Genomic DNA, 14,258 nt, shown 5'->3' with positions numbered 1-14,258 from the left:
TTTAGACTCCGTCAGAAAATCTGCCAAAAAAACGCCAGAAAAATCTGCTTGAAAATTTGTCAGAAATATTTCTAAATAATTCGTCATAAATCCGCTAGAAAATCCACCGGCAATCGATCATTTTCTTGTAGTGCCGGTTTTTAGACCGGACCGGACCAGAGGTTTTTAAAACCTTGTGAAATATAATCCACTATTCATGATTAGAGGTCATTTAGGATTTCATAAATGTCAGCCCTATGTATCAAAAACTTAAATAATAACAAAAGCTTACTTATCTTGCATTGCATAAGATTGGGATCTTGGTTTTAAAGTAATTAGATCTAACTGGCATTCCCATTCCAAGCGAGCATAGAAGACCAAAAGTGTCAAGTATTCCTAGACACTTCTTAAGAGTCAATGGTGTAAAGCCTATTTTCTTATTTTGCATACTATTAGACTAGCTTTGAGTTGCTATTTTATTTATTTACTTTAGGTTTAGCTTCTGAGGTGGGCCCAAAATTTTAAATACTCACCCTCTTGGAGTATAATCTAACATTTCTAATAAAATTCCAACATAAACATTAAACTTTCACCTTAAAGTATAAATTCCAATATAGGATAGACTGAGTTTACTTTTGAGTTTCTTATAATCTAATGCCCCCTCACTTGAAAAAAAAAAATTCAATACAGAGTTTACCCTTTGGAAACTCCTCTCATATACTTACCTTAAACTTTGTAATTAAAGAATATGAGTTGTTATTTTAATCGAGAGTTTTTATAAGAATACCCTTCTTCAGATGTAATCAACCATAAGGGCTTACTTTTATAAGGAATTGATAACTCTATATGAAAATATACCCTATCTTATCTCTCCGAAACACATTTTTATTTTTTGAATACCTTCATAGAATGTGATTATTATCTCTTTAGATTATATTCATATTTGATTATATATATTTGATACACAAAACTAGTGTATTTTTTAGGACCTGTTCTTATTTCCAATTTTTTTGTAGAGTAGTATTCCCACCTCTCGGGACAATATATAATTCTCTTAGCTGCATTTGATTAAAAGAATGGCAAACTTTTAAAGTTACATTGCTCTTGTCAGCCACGTTCATAGGATTTATATTTGTTGCGTCCAGGAGTATTCGCGGCGGTAGAGAAATATAAAGTTTATCATCTTAGCGTTGTACGAAAATCCGGCACGCAATCATATAAGAGATAGGGTCTAGCATTTATGAGACACCAAGATTTTTACGTGGAAAACCCCTGAAAAGGGGAAAAAACCGCGGGGCCTAGCCCAGTTTGAATGAATCCACTAGTATTGCACTCGATTACAAATGAGGACCTTCTTTGGTGGAAGGTCTTAGCTTGATGTACATCTTATGGAGTACATTACATGATTTTATTATAAAGAGTCATTGTTGACATGTTCGTTTGGTCGGAAGGACCGTAGTCGGAGGGCGACGGAGGTCGGAAGACTTGTAGTCGGTAGGCGACGTATGTCAGGAGGATCGTAGTCGGTTGGCGACGGAGGTCGGAAGGACTATAGACGGCGGGCGACGTAAGTAAGGAGGACCGTAGTTGGCAGGCGACAGAGGTCGGAAGAACTATAGTCGGCGGACGACATAAGTCAGGAGGACAGTAGTTGGCGGGCAATGGAGGTCGGAAAGACTGTAGTCTGACAACGAAGATCAGAAGGACAGCGTCAAGTAGAATTCCAACAATGGAAAGAAATCCATCTTCGCGTAGACGTCCAGCGAAGTCTGATAACCGGTAGAAGTCCGGCGTCGGGTAGAAACTTGGCGAAGAGTGAAGGTCCGACATCGGGTAGAAGTTCGACGTCTGTTGGTGGCAAAGTCGTGATTGCTGCCGCGCGATTCCGGGTCGTGTACCGGCAACCCGCCGGGTCGGGTCTGGGTTCGGATTTTCGACCCGTTTCTCTACCCGGGTCGGGTTAGGGTTGACCCGTTTTCCACCCGGGTCAGTTCGGGTTCGACCCGAACCCGACCCGTGACCCGAAATTGACACCCCTAGTTGTGTGAGTCTGCAATTAAGATGACAAGCTATATTATGGATAAGTATGCTAAGTCCATGATCAAAATATTAAGAATCAAACATCAATATAAGTCATGGGTGATCTAAATTAAAAAAAAAAAGTGTGATAAATCGAGTTTTTTTTTTTTATTTGCAGTTTTTTTTTTTATTTGCAGTTCCAAAGAATTTTGGAAACAACCAACACACATACATAAAGGCATGTAACAAAAATAATTATGATAAATTTAAAATTAGAATATAAAGTGATCTCTAATAGATCATATTGTTTGATTTAGTATGTTATAAGTTAATCAAGAAATCAAATAAGATCAATCTGTATTATTTGAGAAAAATCTTAAATTAACTATCATGAACTTCTTGTATTCTATGATGCAAATCGTACTACATGATCAAGCCTAATTTCATATTAAATTGTTCTTACAAGATTATTTTCTTTGTAAAATACGATATCAAACTAATAACATTGTATGATATATATGTATATATATCACTATATGATTATCTTCCTAAATTGATTTAATTTAGTCATAAAAATTAAAAAAAGATAATTAATGCATATCTATCATAACAATCATAGTACAATATAATGTGATACGTAATGGAAAATTAAACAAAGAATGGTTCTTATAATTATTTTGTTATTTTAAATAATCATATTGTATGATACTTGGATTGTATTGTATGACCAACATAAATTTTACAATCAACATGTTTTAGGGTTTGCTTTTTGAGCACTTATATAAATACTTTTCTATAAATTTTAAAATGAATTGTGATTGAAAAAAGCAAAAAGAGATGTGTGATTCAAGATAAATTTGTTTGGGTTTTCATTTGAAAACCCTAAATATAAAAATTCTTTTTGAGCTTGTGCACCAATTGGTTGTTTCCATATTTCTTCTACGTTACTCCTATGTTTGGTAGTGTAGACTAAATAGTGAACTAGAGTAGCTATCTTCTCACTTGAAATAGCTAATGGTGTAGAGTTTTTCCATAACCAATCAAAGAAAAAGGCATCTCCACTCATAGGTAGCCGAGAAAGAGAGTAATCAAATTTGGGGTTGGAGGGGCGCAAGGCCTAGATGTAGTTTTTAGCATCAAATCATATAAAAATTGATTTGTACCTTCTTTTTCTCTTGCTCTTCATTATAACATCGTTATGTTTTTGCTCGAATTTATTTCATACACTATGAGTTTTAATGTTGATGATCATGATGTTATCTCTTATTTCTATATATCTATATTTCATGTTTCCTTTATTGTGCAGTAATTAATCGATTCAACATTACTAATTATCCTACATATTTCTATTTTTTGAGTTGTTCTACTTTTTTACTTAAAAAAAACAATTTGTTAATTTTTAAAGTTTAGTACATTGTCATAATTTTTTTTATTATTTAGTTAAAAAAATCAATAAAACCAATATGGCCAATGAATTATTGACACAAAACACAACATATGCTGACTTCACCGCATGTCATTATAAAAAATATTAATGCATGATATCATCCATAAGGCTAATACATACTATCAATATAAACGCCAATCCTCATCATCACCACCAATGTCAAAGCACATTATCCCTTGCAAAATCGATGCACACTGTCGACACAAACATCAACGCCCACTAACTTTGTTTCCCATTATTATCGGTAATGTCAACACTTATGAGGACAACAAATGCCATCAATATAAAAGTTGATGTCCACCAACATTATAGCCTGTCATTGCCACTAATGTCACTGCATGCCATTAATACACACACACACACCAGCCAATTCTATCTTCCATTATAGCCAACAGTGTTAACAAACATCATCATTTATAAGGCTTATTAAAGCCATCGACATCAATACTGACACTCACCAATGTCATTGTTTGTCATCTCCAACAATGTTAATTTATGCCATCATCAATAACATTGCTAACACCAATTCCAACTTCTCAAGTCAATACCAAGATTTATATTAGATCTATTTATCTCTCTTGTACTCTTATCGAAGGAGAATGGCCGAATAAATCATAAACAAACTCTTGAAGATAACTCCAATATCTAAAAGCTTTTCCAACTTCCTCCACGAGATATGTAATTTACAATTCTATTCTATTGCATCATCTTCCTAATTATGAAGAAGAGTTTCATTGATAACAAATGACATGCTTGAAGAATCATTTCAACTGACGACATCATTTTTACTCTTTTAAAGCTTTCATTTAAAAAATCTTGTGCCTCTTATGATGCTTTTGACTTATTTATCTGTATATGCATGATCTTCAAAAATACTAAGAAAATAAAATTTCCTTTTCTCTATTTGCTAGAAATTTTCCAACACGCATCAATTTACAATATACGCTATTAGAATTGTTTTAACTGAGCTCTTTTTTGAATTTCCTTAAAAAATCTTGTCACCATTGAGCTACCCTAGCCAACTTATTTGTATATATACGAGATCTTTATACAATACTAAGACTAAGACTAAGACTAAGGTTTTATTGGAAGGTTTTTTTACTGTTTCTTAAATCATTTTTTAAGTTAAAGAATTTTAATTTTTATACTAAAAAATTACTTTAAAATACAGTAAGAAAGCCGCCCCAAACGAGGCCTAAGATGATAAATTCCCCTTTTTTTTCTACTGCTTAGAATTTTTCAGCACACAAAAATTGTAATATTTCCAAATTTTGAAAAATTATTATTGGAAAGCAATTTCATAAATAAATAAAACTTCTTTACTGGAGATTTCTACATTCATAAATCAAGCATAAAGCTCAACCAAAAAAGCTTTGTTAAAAAAGCACCTGAAGATTCTCCTTTATGATGTACCGTAAGATCTGTTTGGCCAGTTCATAACCTCTTGCTTTATTTAATTTTGATGCTATCAGACTATCTATCATATGAACAAAAATTTTGACAGATTGGAAATAAGAACCAGATATGCTATGGACTAACAACCTTTATTTGGAATGAGATAATCGTATTATGAAACAATTATTACATAAAAGGTCAAAGCAAATTCAACAATGGCAATTTGGCTTCAGAAACAAAGCAGAGTATCTGCACAAATTTACATACGGACGGTCCAACCCTTGATTTATCTTATTAAAGCTTCCTTTTCTTTTCTATGTATTTACACCTAGAAACTGGAGGATTCTGCGTTTGTTTACAACAGAAATGGCTATTGAGATCTATGACCCCCAAATATTTGGACTAAGGTTTTATTTGGATTAACTTTCTTCCTACTTCATAAAGCGGGTTTTTAGTGCAAAAATTAAATTAAAATTTTTGTACTTAAAAGCTGCTTTAAGAAGCAATAAGAAAATCGTTTCAAACGAAGCCTAAGACAAGATATTCTTCTTCACCGAGTAAATGCAGCATTCAATCCTCCACTATATTGTGGCCTCTGTATTTTGCTCCAACGACAAGGAATTCCTCAGGTTGCCCAGTTCTCTCTTGTAGCCAACCATACCCTTCACCTTCACCGAGATCTAATGGCGACATACCTGATTCGGAATGCCATAAAATTGGTAGAAAGCTTCAATATATGACAAAGTAAACTGCAAATTCCCAATTTTTCTTTTTGCATTACAAAAATACTATTTATCATATTAATTGCATTAAAAAACTATGACCTTGAATTAACTTGAATCACTCAATTAACAACTTCCTTCGTATAATCAAAGGTAAGAATTTGCTTTAAAATTGTAATGGAAAAAAATATTTTTTTTTTGAAAATTATGATGGGCATTATAGAGGTTTTACCTTAGAAAAAAGTTGAAAAAAATGCTCTCTTCCAACTACCACTCATAGTAGTAAATTTGGTTATCAAAAATTGTTGAAAAGTAGCAATAATGTTATATTCAAATGGGATTGTGATTAGACCGGTCAATATTGGACCCGACCCGAAAATCCGACCCGAACCCGACCCGAAAATTTTATATTTGGGTTGACCCGAACCCGAAATGGGTCGGGTTCGGGTCCTGAAAACCGACCCGTTTGAAAAACCGGGTCGGGTTCGGGTTGACCCGAGAACCCGGGAATAACCCGAAATGACCCAGAATGCACACAACCCCTGCCCGGAATGACCCGTTTCCCGGCTGCCCCGCTGGTCGGACGCGTCACATCGGGTCCCGAGGCCAACTGGCTAAAGCCAGTTCCGCGCAGGCGCGCAGCGTCCCGACTCCCGAAGCCAGGCCATTTCACCCATTTCTGCGCCGTCCTGAGGCAGGCTAGGCCAGACTGGCCAGTGGCCAGTTCCGCGTCGTTTCCGCGTTGCGTCCTGAGGCGGCGAGGCCATGCGGCAGGCGACCCAGGCCAGTTTGGCGTCGCCGGCATCCGCAGATCCGCATCGGCGTCCAAAGGCAATGTCGCGTCCACGGCTACGCGGGTCGGGTCGGGTTGACCCGAACCCGAAGCGGGTCGGGTTCGGGTCCAGAAAATTGACCAGTTTGCAAAATCGGGTCGGGTCAACCCGAACCCGAATAGTGCCGGGTCAGTTTTGGGTTCGACCCGAACCCGACCCTTAACCCGAAATTGACAGGTCTAATTGTGATAGTGTTCAGAAGAGCCACAAAGATTTCAGGTATATGGGAGTAGTGAATTGGTTATGCAGTAGCACTGTTGGGTAACAACAAAGAATAAGGCTTCGTTTGGGACGATTTTTTTTCTACTTTTTAAAGCAGTATCTTAGTTAATTTTAATTTTTGTACTAGGAAGCTGCTTTAAGAAGCAATAACAAAACCGTCCCAAACAAAGCCTACGTTAAACATTAGATGCATTGAAAGAATGAATATTAATCTCTTTGAAAGGGGCTTTTTTTTATAGGAAAAGGGAAGGGAGCTTGACGGATTTCATCATAATCATCAGTAGTAGCCTTATTTCAAACAATTTAGGTAGTTTATAATTCCTAATTTTATAAACATCCTATTTACAATTGGATTAATTAGTAAACCTATTTTAAGGTATATTATTTCCACAAATTTTAGTCATTAACTTCCGTCTATGTTTTTTCCTTCTAAATTCTTCCTCAATAATTTTACCCACTCAACTAATTGATAAATCTTATGTCTCAATTTTTCATGCCCAAACAACATTAAAAAATATTTTATTGTCTTATTCTTAAACATTCACTTGACACTAATTCTATATTAATCAATGGGTATAGATCTAACACATATACATCACAACAACAATAACAACATCAAGCCTTAATCTCACTATGTAGGGTCGGCTACATGAATCCTTTGTCTCCATTGTGCCATATTAAAAGTCAAATACTCGTTTAAATCTAATAAAGAAAGATCATTTCTAATATTTTCTAACCAAGTCTTTTTAGGTTTGCCTCTGCCTTTCTTAACCTACGTCAAATCTAATACCTCTACTTTCCTAACCGGGTCATCGGAAGGCCACCGTTTAATATCAGGACATGTTAGCTCGTGATATCTTCTGTGTAAAAAAATAAGCTCTACTACATGTCGATCTGTATATGTAAATCTTTCTTGTACTTGCTTTCAACCAAATCCAATTAACAATAGTCTTACAGGGTCACAATGTGTTCTCATTACCTTATTGCATCAATCTTACAATAGTAAAACAGGAATCAAATGATACTGCTATAGAAAAAAATTTAATAATTTAAGCCAAAAACACGGCATATTGTCCTAAGAAATTTAGCTAGCGACAACTAACTGCATTGGATTTCTCTTTTAAGGTCACATTGTGTGTCAAACTCAATTATCAGTAAAGACAACCTATGTTTGCAAATGTGTATCCTCGATTACAACAAATTTGTCACATCTATCAAAATTTCTTTCTTCAACATTAAATTAAAAAATAATTTTACAAATTTTATATTTAAAGATTACGTGTACATTTAAAATTTAATTAACTACTAAGTAATTAAAAATTTGAACCATAATATATATATATATATATATATATATATATATCCCTTTCTCCAAAGAATTGTAAGTGTTATACTAAATACGTCAAAAGATTTCAAGTGTTTCACTTTTTCTCCTATTTCACTAAATTATTTCACATATTTGCTCTATAAATTATTAATACTATCATTGTTAGCTCCCAAGCCCTGGATGAAAAAAATGAAGGATTGTGTTAGATAGTCAATAGCCATAATAAAACTTGACGAATAATTATGGCATGAATCATTTAATATATTGTGTTAATACTAAGGTATTCCCTACAATAGATGCACTATATCGTCTGAATACAATGAAAATTATGCAAGGGCCACTTCACGGGTGCCTGAATGCAATGTTAAATAAGGGTTTATACATCATGAATGAATGTGAGCAAAGAAGTTAGTCCATAAAACTAAAATTATGATAAAAACATGAAATGTATATTATGATTCATAGGAAGATTAAATATTCTATGCATTCATGAAACTAAATGAATTGGAGATAAGGCTAAGGAGATTGATAGTTTAAGATTTAATGATATTGAAGTATTATTGATATAAGAAATGGTATAGGTGTAATTATAGATAACAGTTTAAAATATAATATTATAAAAAATAATAGAATTGAAGATAAAATTATAAGTTCAAATATTATTGTTGATGCTTAGATTATTAATATTATAAGTGCTCATGATCCCTAAGTAGATTAAGATATATGTTAAAAATTAAAATTTTGTAATGATTTGAAAGAATTAATACAAAAAATGTATTTTTTAAAAAAAATATTAAAGGTTATTTAAATGAACATATTGATTGATATGTAGATTTAAGGATATTTAAAAATATTTTTGATAGTGAGATTCAAGATCTTATGATTTTATCTATACATAAAAAAAAAACTAATATTATATAAGAAAAAATAATTAGTGATATTAAAAATGTTACAAGGATGTTCTTACAATATTAAAAAAAGTTTCAATAATAAAATAGTTTGTAGGTGAATCAAAATGTGCAAGAAAATATGAAAATAAAAAGTTTTGTTATAAAAATTGGTTTCGATGAAAAGCTTAAAAATTTAAAATATATATATATAAAGAGATTCGTAAAGAATCAAAGAAAATAATATGTACAGTAGAGAATATATTTTTTAATGATTTTATAATAGATTAGGTATTAAGGCGGACGTAAGATATATGTATACATTAGTCAAGCAAAAAGATAAGAGAAGTAAATATTTGTTCAAGCAAATTGCATTAAGGATCAAGATCAAAAAGTTATTTTATTAGAAGAATATATTTAACAAAGATTGGTGAGATAACTTGATAAATTTTTCAATGAAGATTGTGAGAATACGATTTACTTTAGTGATCTTTGCATCATAAATGAAAATAAATAATTTTATTTTTATTGGTGTATAAGTAAAATTGACATTAAAAAGGTTTTAAAGAAAATGAAGTGTGAAAAAACTGTTCGACTTGATAATATTCCAATAGAATTATGAAGTACTTAGGAGATGAAAAAATTTCTTGGCATACAAAACTTTTAAATTTATTTTGAAAACTAGAAAGATGTCAGATGAGTGGAGTGTGTTGATTCTTATTTTTAAGAACAAAGGTGATACACAAGAGTGTGAATTATATAGTTAAATTAATGTGTCATACTTTAAAACTATGGGAGCGTTATTGAGCATAGGTTACTATGTAATACTAATGCTTCTCAAAATCAAATTGGATTCATGCCGGGTAGGTCTACAATGGAAGCTATAAATTTATTATAAGGTTTGTTGGAGAAGTATATAGAGAATAAGGAGGATCCACATATGATATTTATTGATTTAGAGAAAGCCTAAAATAATGTTTGAAGAGAAGTACTCTCAAGAGTTCTAAAAAAGAAAGGGTTTTATAATGTTTATATTCAAATTATTAAAGATATGTATGCAAAAAATTGTTACTTATCTTCAAACATAAGGTCGTTTGACAAAGTATTTCCTATTTCAATTGGAATACATCAAGGATCAGCTTTAAGCCTATATTTTTTTGCTTTAGTCATGAATGTTTTTACTAAACATTTGCAAGAGGATGTACATTGGTGTACGCTTTTTGCTAATGATATTCTTCTTTTTGACAAGAATATAGAGGGAGTTGAAAGTAAACTTGAATTGTGAAGGTCAACCTTAGAGTCTAAAGGTTTTCATTTGAGTAGATTTAAAACCGAATATATAGTATAATTTTAGTAGTAATAGATCTAGATGAGGGATTGTGATTTTATACAATCAAATCATTAATAAGAGTACGTGTTTTAGATATTTCAGTTCGATTGTTCAAAGTGATGGTAAAATAGATGGGGATATTATTAGTAGAATTCAAGTTGGATGGCTGAAGTGGAGGAAAACATCAGGCATATTGTGTGATAGAAAAGTACTTAAACTAAAAAGAAATCCTATAAAATAATGGTAAGATGTGCAATGTTTTATGACAAATAACGTTGTCCATTAAAAGAGAAGCATAAAATTAAGTTAAGCATTGTAGATACGAATGCTCAGATGAATGAGTGGTTTTACTCTTAGAGACGTAATGTGAAATGACTATATACGTGAAAAAGTTAAAATAGCTCCAATTGCAGAAAAGATTAGAGAGAGTCTCATTGAATGGTTTTGTCACATAAAATGTCAGCCTTCCGATAAACCGATTAGAAAACTAGATGTACAACATTTGACCTATGTTAAGAAAGGTAAAGGTAACCTAAAAAGACTTGGTCAGAAAACATTAGAAATGATCTTTTCTTGTTGGATTTAAATGATAATTTGATTCTTAGTAAGATAGAATGGAGAAAAAGGATTCGTGTAGCTGACCCCGTATAGTGGGATAAAGGCTTAATGTTGTTATTGTTGCTAATCTTTAAATTATTTTCTTATCTCACTCCTTAAATAAGATTAAGAAAAACTTTGTTTTCAAATTTCTTGTAGGATCAGTCAGCAAGTAAAATAATTATATTATAGCTAAAACAATTCATTACTTTAAATTTAAAGTATCGGTATTACTGTATTATAATGTACATCAAAAAAGAAAATTCAATTGGAGCCTAGCCCACTTATCACCCAAATTACTCTGACATGGGTGGATAAGTCAGCACATAATTTGTCAAATCTAATTTGCCAAAAGATTTGGCAAGTTGTTCTGAATAAACCAAAAATTTTGACATATTTTGCACAATTTGTGAAATGTTTTGGCAAATTTGATTCTTTCTAAATTTTTCTTTCGCTCTACTTCCGTTAGGTAGTCGACAACCAGCATAAAACTTGTCGAACAATAATGATATAAATCCTTTAAGAAATTGTATTAATGCTAGGGCGTCCCCTAGAAGCGACGCGCTGTATGGCCTGAATATAGTGACAAGTATGCAAGGGCCGCTGCACCGGTGCCCGGGTGCAGTGTTAAATAGGCAAGGGTTCCCACATCAAGGACGGATGGGGGCAAAGAAGCTAGTCCATGAAACTAAAATTAGGATAGGAACTTGGAATATAGGTTCCCTTACAGGAAAATTAATGGAATTAATAGATATTATAATTCATAGGAAGTTAAATATTTTGTGCATTCAGGAAACTAAGTGGATGAAGAGAAGGCTAAGGAAATTGATAGTTTAAGATTTAAACTTTGGTATTCGGGTAGGCGTCGTACTAGAAATGGTGTAGGTGTTATTATAGATAAAAGTTTAAAGGATAATGTTATAAAAATTAATAGGATTTGAGATAGAATTATAGCTTTAAATATTGTTGTTGAGAATAAGATTATTAATATTATAAGTGCTTATACTCCTCAGGTAGGTTTGAATATGAGTTCTAAATTAAATTTTTAGAATGACTTGGAACAATTAATACAAAAGATACCTCTTGAAGAAAGAGTTTTTATTGGAGGGGATTTAAATGGACATAATATCTTTTACTTGATAAAATAATTTGGAATATTAATGTCCTAAATAAATAAATATTTATCTACTAAAATGAAAATTACATTAGAGCAAATAAATAGGAACCAAAAAATGCGATGGCAACTAAACATTAGAATTAGTATATTGATCCCACACATGTAATAAATGCATTTTGCGGTGCAATATGGGTATCTTTATTCCTGATTTTTTGTGGCGAGCAATAAATTTTTGAAATCGAGTATTTTTATCCACCACCTTTTCGACCTCCTGGAGTGACGCTTCTCTCGCAACTTAAACTAATCCAGTGAGATTGCATTCTTCTTCGATTATTATGTTATGCAAAATTATGCATGTAATCATTATATCATGCAACACATCTTTACTTACATCTTTGCTCCAAAAACGTTCAGATCCTACCATAATTGTGAAGCATGATTGAAGAGCTCCAAGAGCACATTCTACGTCATTTCTACATGCTTCATGTTTCATTGCAAAATATTGCCTCTTTAAAGGCATAATTTTTGAATAGTTTGCACAATGGTGTACCATTTCGGATATATATTATCAGTCAAATAATAACCCATGTTATATTATTTTCCTTGAATAATATAACATGGATGAGCTACACCTTAAGTGAGATTGGAAAATAAGTCGGAAGACTCCAACACATTTATATCATTATTAGTGTCTGGCAAATCGAAGTAAGCATGTCATATCCAAATATCATAATCTACCATGACTTTCAGAATATTTGTAGGTGATCTAGTACATCCCATGTATTGTCCAGCGCACCCGTAGGATAATTTTTCCACTTTCAATGCATACAATCTAAACTGTATAACATTCCTGGAAAATCATATTGTTCATTAATGTGAATAATTCTAGCCACATCATCGATTGTTGGTGATCTTAAATATTACTCTGTAAATATATGGACTACTGCTCTACAAAATCTCTTGACACTGATTGAGACTCTTAATTTGATGAAGAATATACAAATTGGTGGCTCTCGATCTGAACAACCGATTGGGGTGAAGAAAGTCAAAATTAAAAAAAAAAATTGATGAAGAGAAGTCAACAATCATTAAAACTTTGGAAGATGAAAACAAATAACTTATTTAGCAATTAAAAAACAAATACGCTGAGACAATAATATTTGGATATTCAAACTAATAACTATCTTAAAATAATTCAATGAAGAAAATAAAATCTTGTTTTAAAACTTATGATTAAAAAAGAATTTTAATGTTCGCGCATTTGTTTAAGTGAACAAGCGTGAATTTTGGAAAAGATGTTCGAACAACAACAAAATCAATAACCACGTCCTTCAAACTCATTTAGACAATATTTCACTGATCTTGGAGGAGCCGATACTACTCTTTCAGATTATTAGATTGTAATTACTAGTTATTTTAATTTTTTGTTATCCAAACTTATTATGTATTTTTATTTTTTATTTTAGTAAGATATTGTATTACTCGATATCTTTAAAATATATATGAAAATTTTATCTTAATTTCTATATTACTATTGTATCTTTTTTTTTTTTTTTTTTTACTATTGTATCTTAAATAAATTAATTATATAAAAAATATTACTATATTTACCTAGAATAGATCGAATACGGAATACGTCTTCCGGGGGCGGAATAAACGCAGCTGTTCCCTCAGCGAACACCGCCTTACATGTATCGAACAGCTTCTGCACAACACACGTCATACAATCAGGCCTCCTCTGCCTCCGCTTGCCTTTCATCGACGAAAGATTGCTCTTTTTCTCAACAAATTGTTCGCCAGAGGTTTTCCGAACTAAGTCACCCTCAAGCCCATCAAGAAGCACTCCACGAAAGAAGTCCAAAGAAAGAAACCGAACAATGCCGTCTAGGGATTTCTGTCCTCCGGAGTTCGAAAACAATGGAAAAATCAAATTTTAAGGAAACGATGGTGGAATTCTTTTACATGGTAGGAAGCTGGAGTTCCCTTACGGCTGCCGTCATGTATGAATAGGGAATGTAAACGGCACAGGCTCTACACCATTTTACACAATCAGGGAGGAGGGGGTTGGGAAGACAGATTCTTCTTCTTGTTGGGATTGGGGGATATTTTGGTGTATAAGGAGCAAAAACCATTATTTTGGGTGAAAAAACCGGGGTTTGGGTGAAAAACCAGGGGCCATGATCAGCAGGGATGAAGACTACGCAGTTTCCTGTGTGCTGCCTTCTGACCGCTTTGATATGCGTCCTTATAAAACTTTTTCAACATCCTTGTGGAATAAAGGGCAATTTTTAAGACTAAGCATGATTAAAGTCTTAATTAAGGGATTAAACATTATTTTAAAAAAAATTAAAACTAGGCATAATCGCCTATCTAACGGGCGACT

Source organism: Dendrobium catenatum, unplaced genomic scaffold (assembly GCF_001605985.2).
Source record: "Dendrobium catenatum unplaced genomic scaffold, ASM160598v2 fragScaff_scaffold_621, whole genome shotgun sequence".
Classification (NCBI taxonomy): domain Eukaryota; kingdom Viridiplantae; phylum Streptophyta; class Magnoliopsida; order Asparagales; family Orchidaceae; genus Dendrobium; species Dendrobium catenatum.
This window is presented reverse-complemented; position numbering follows the sequence as displayed.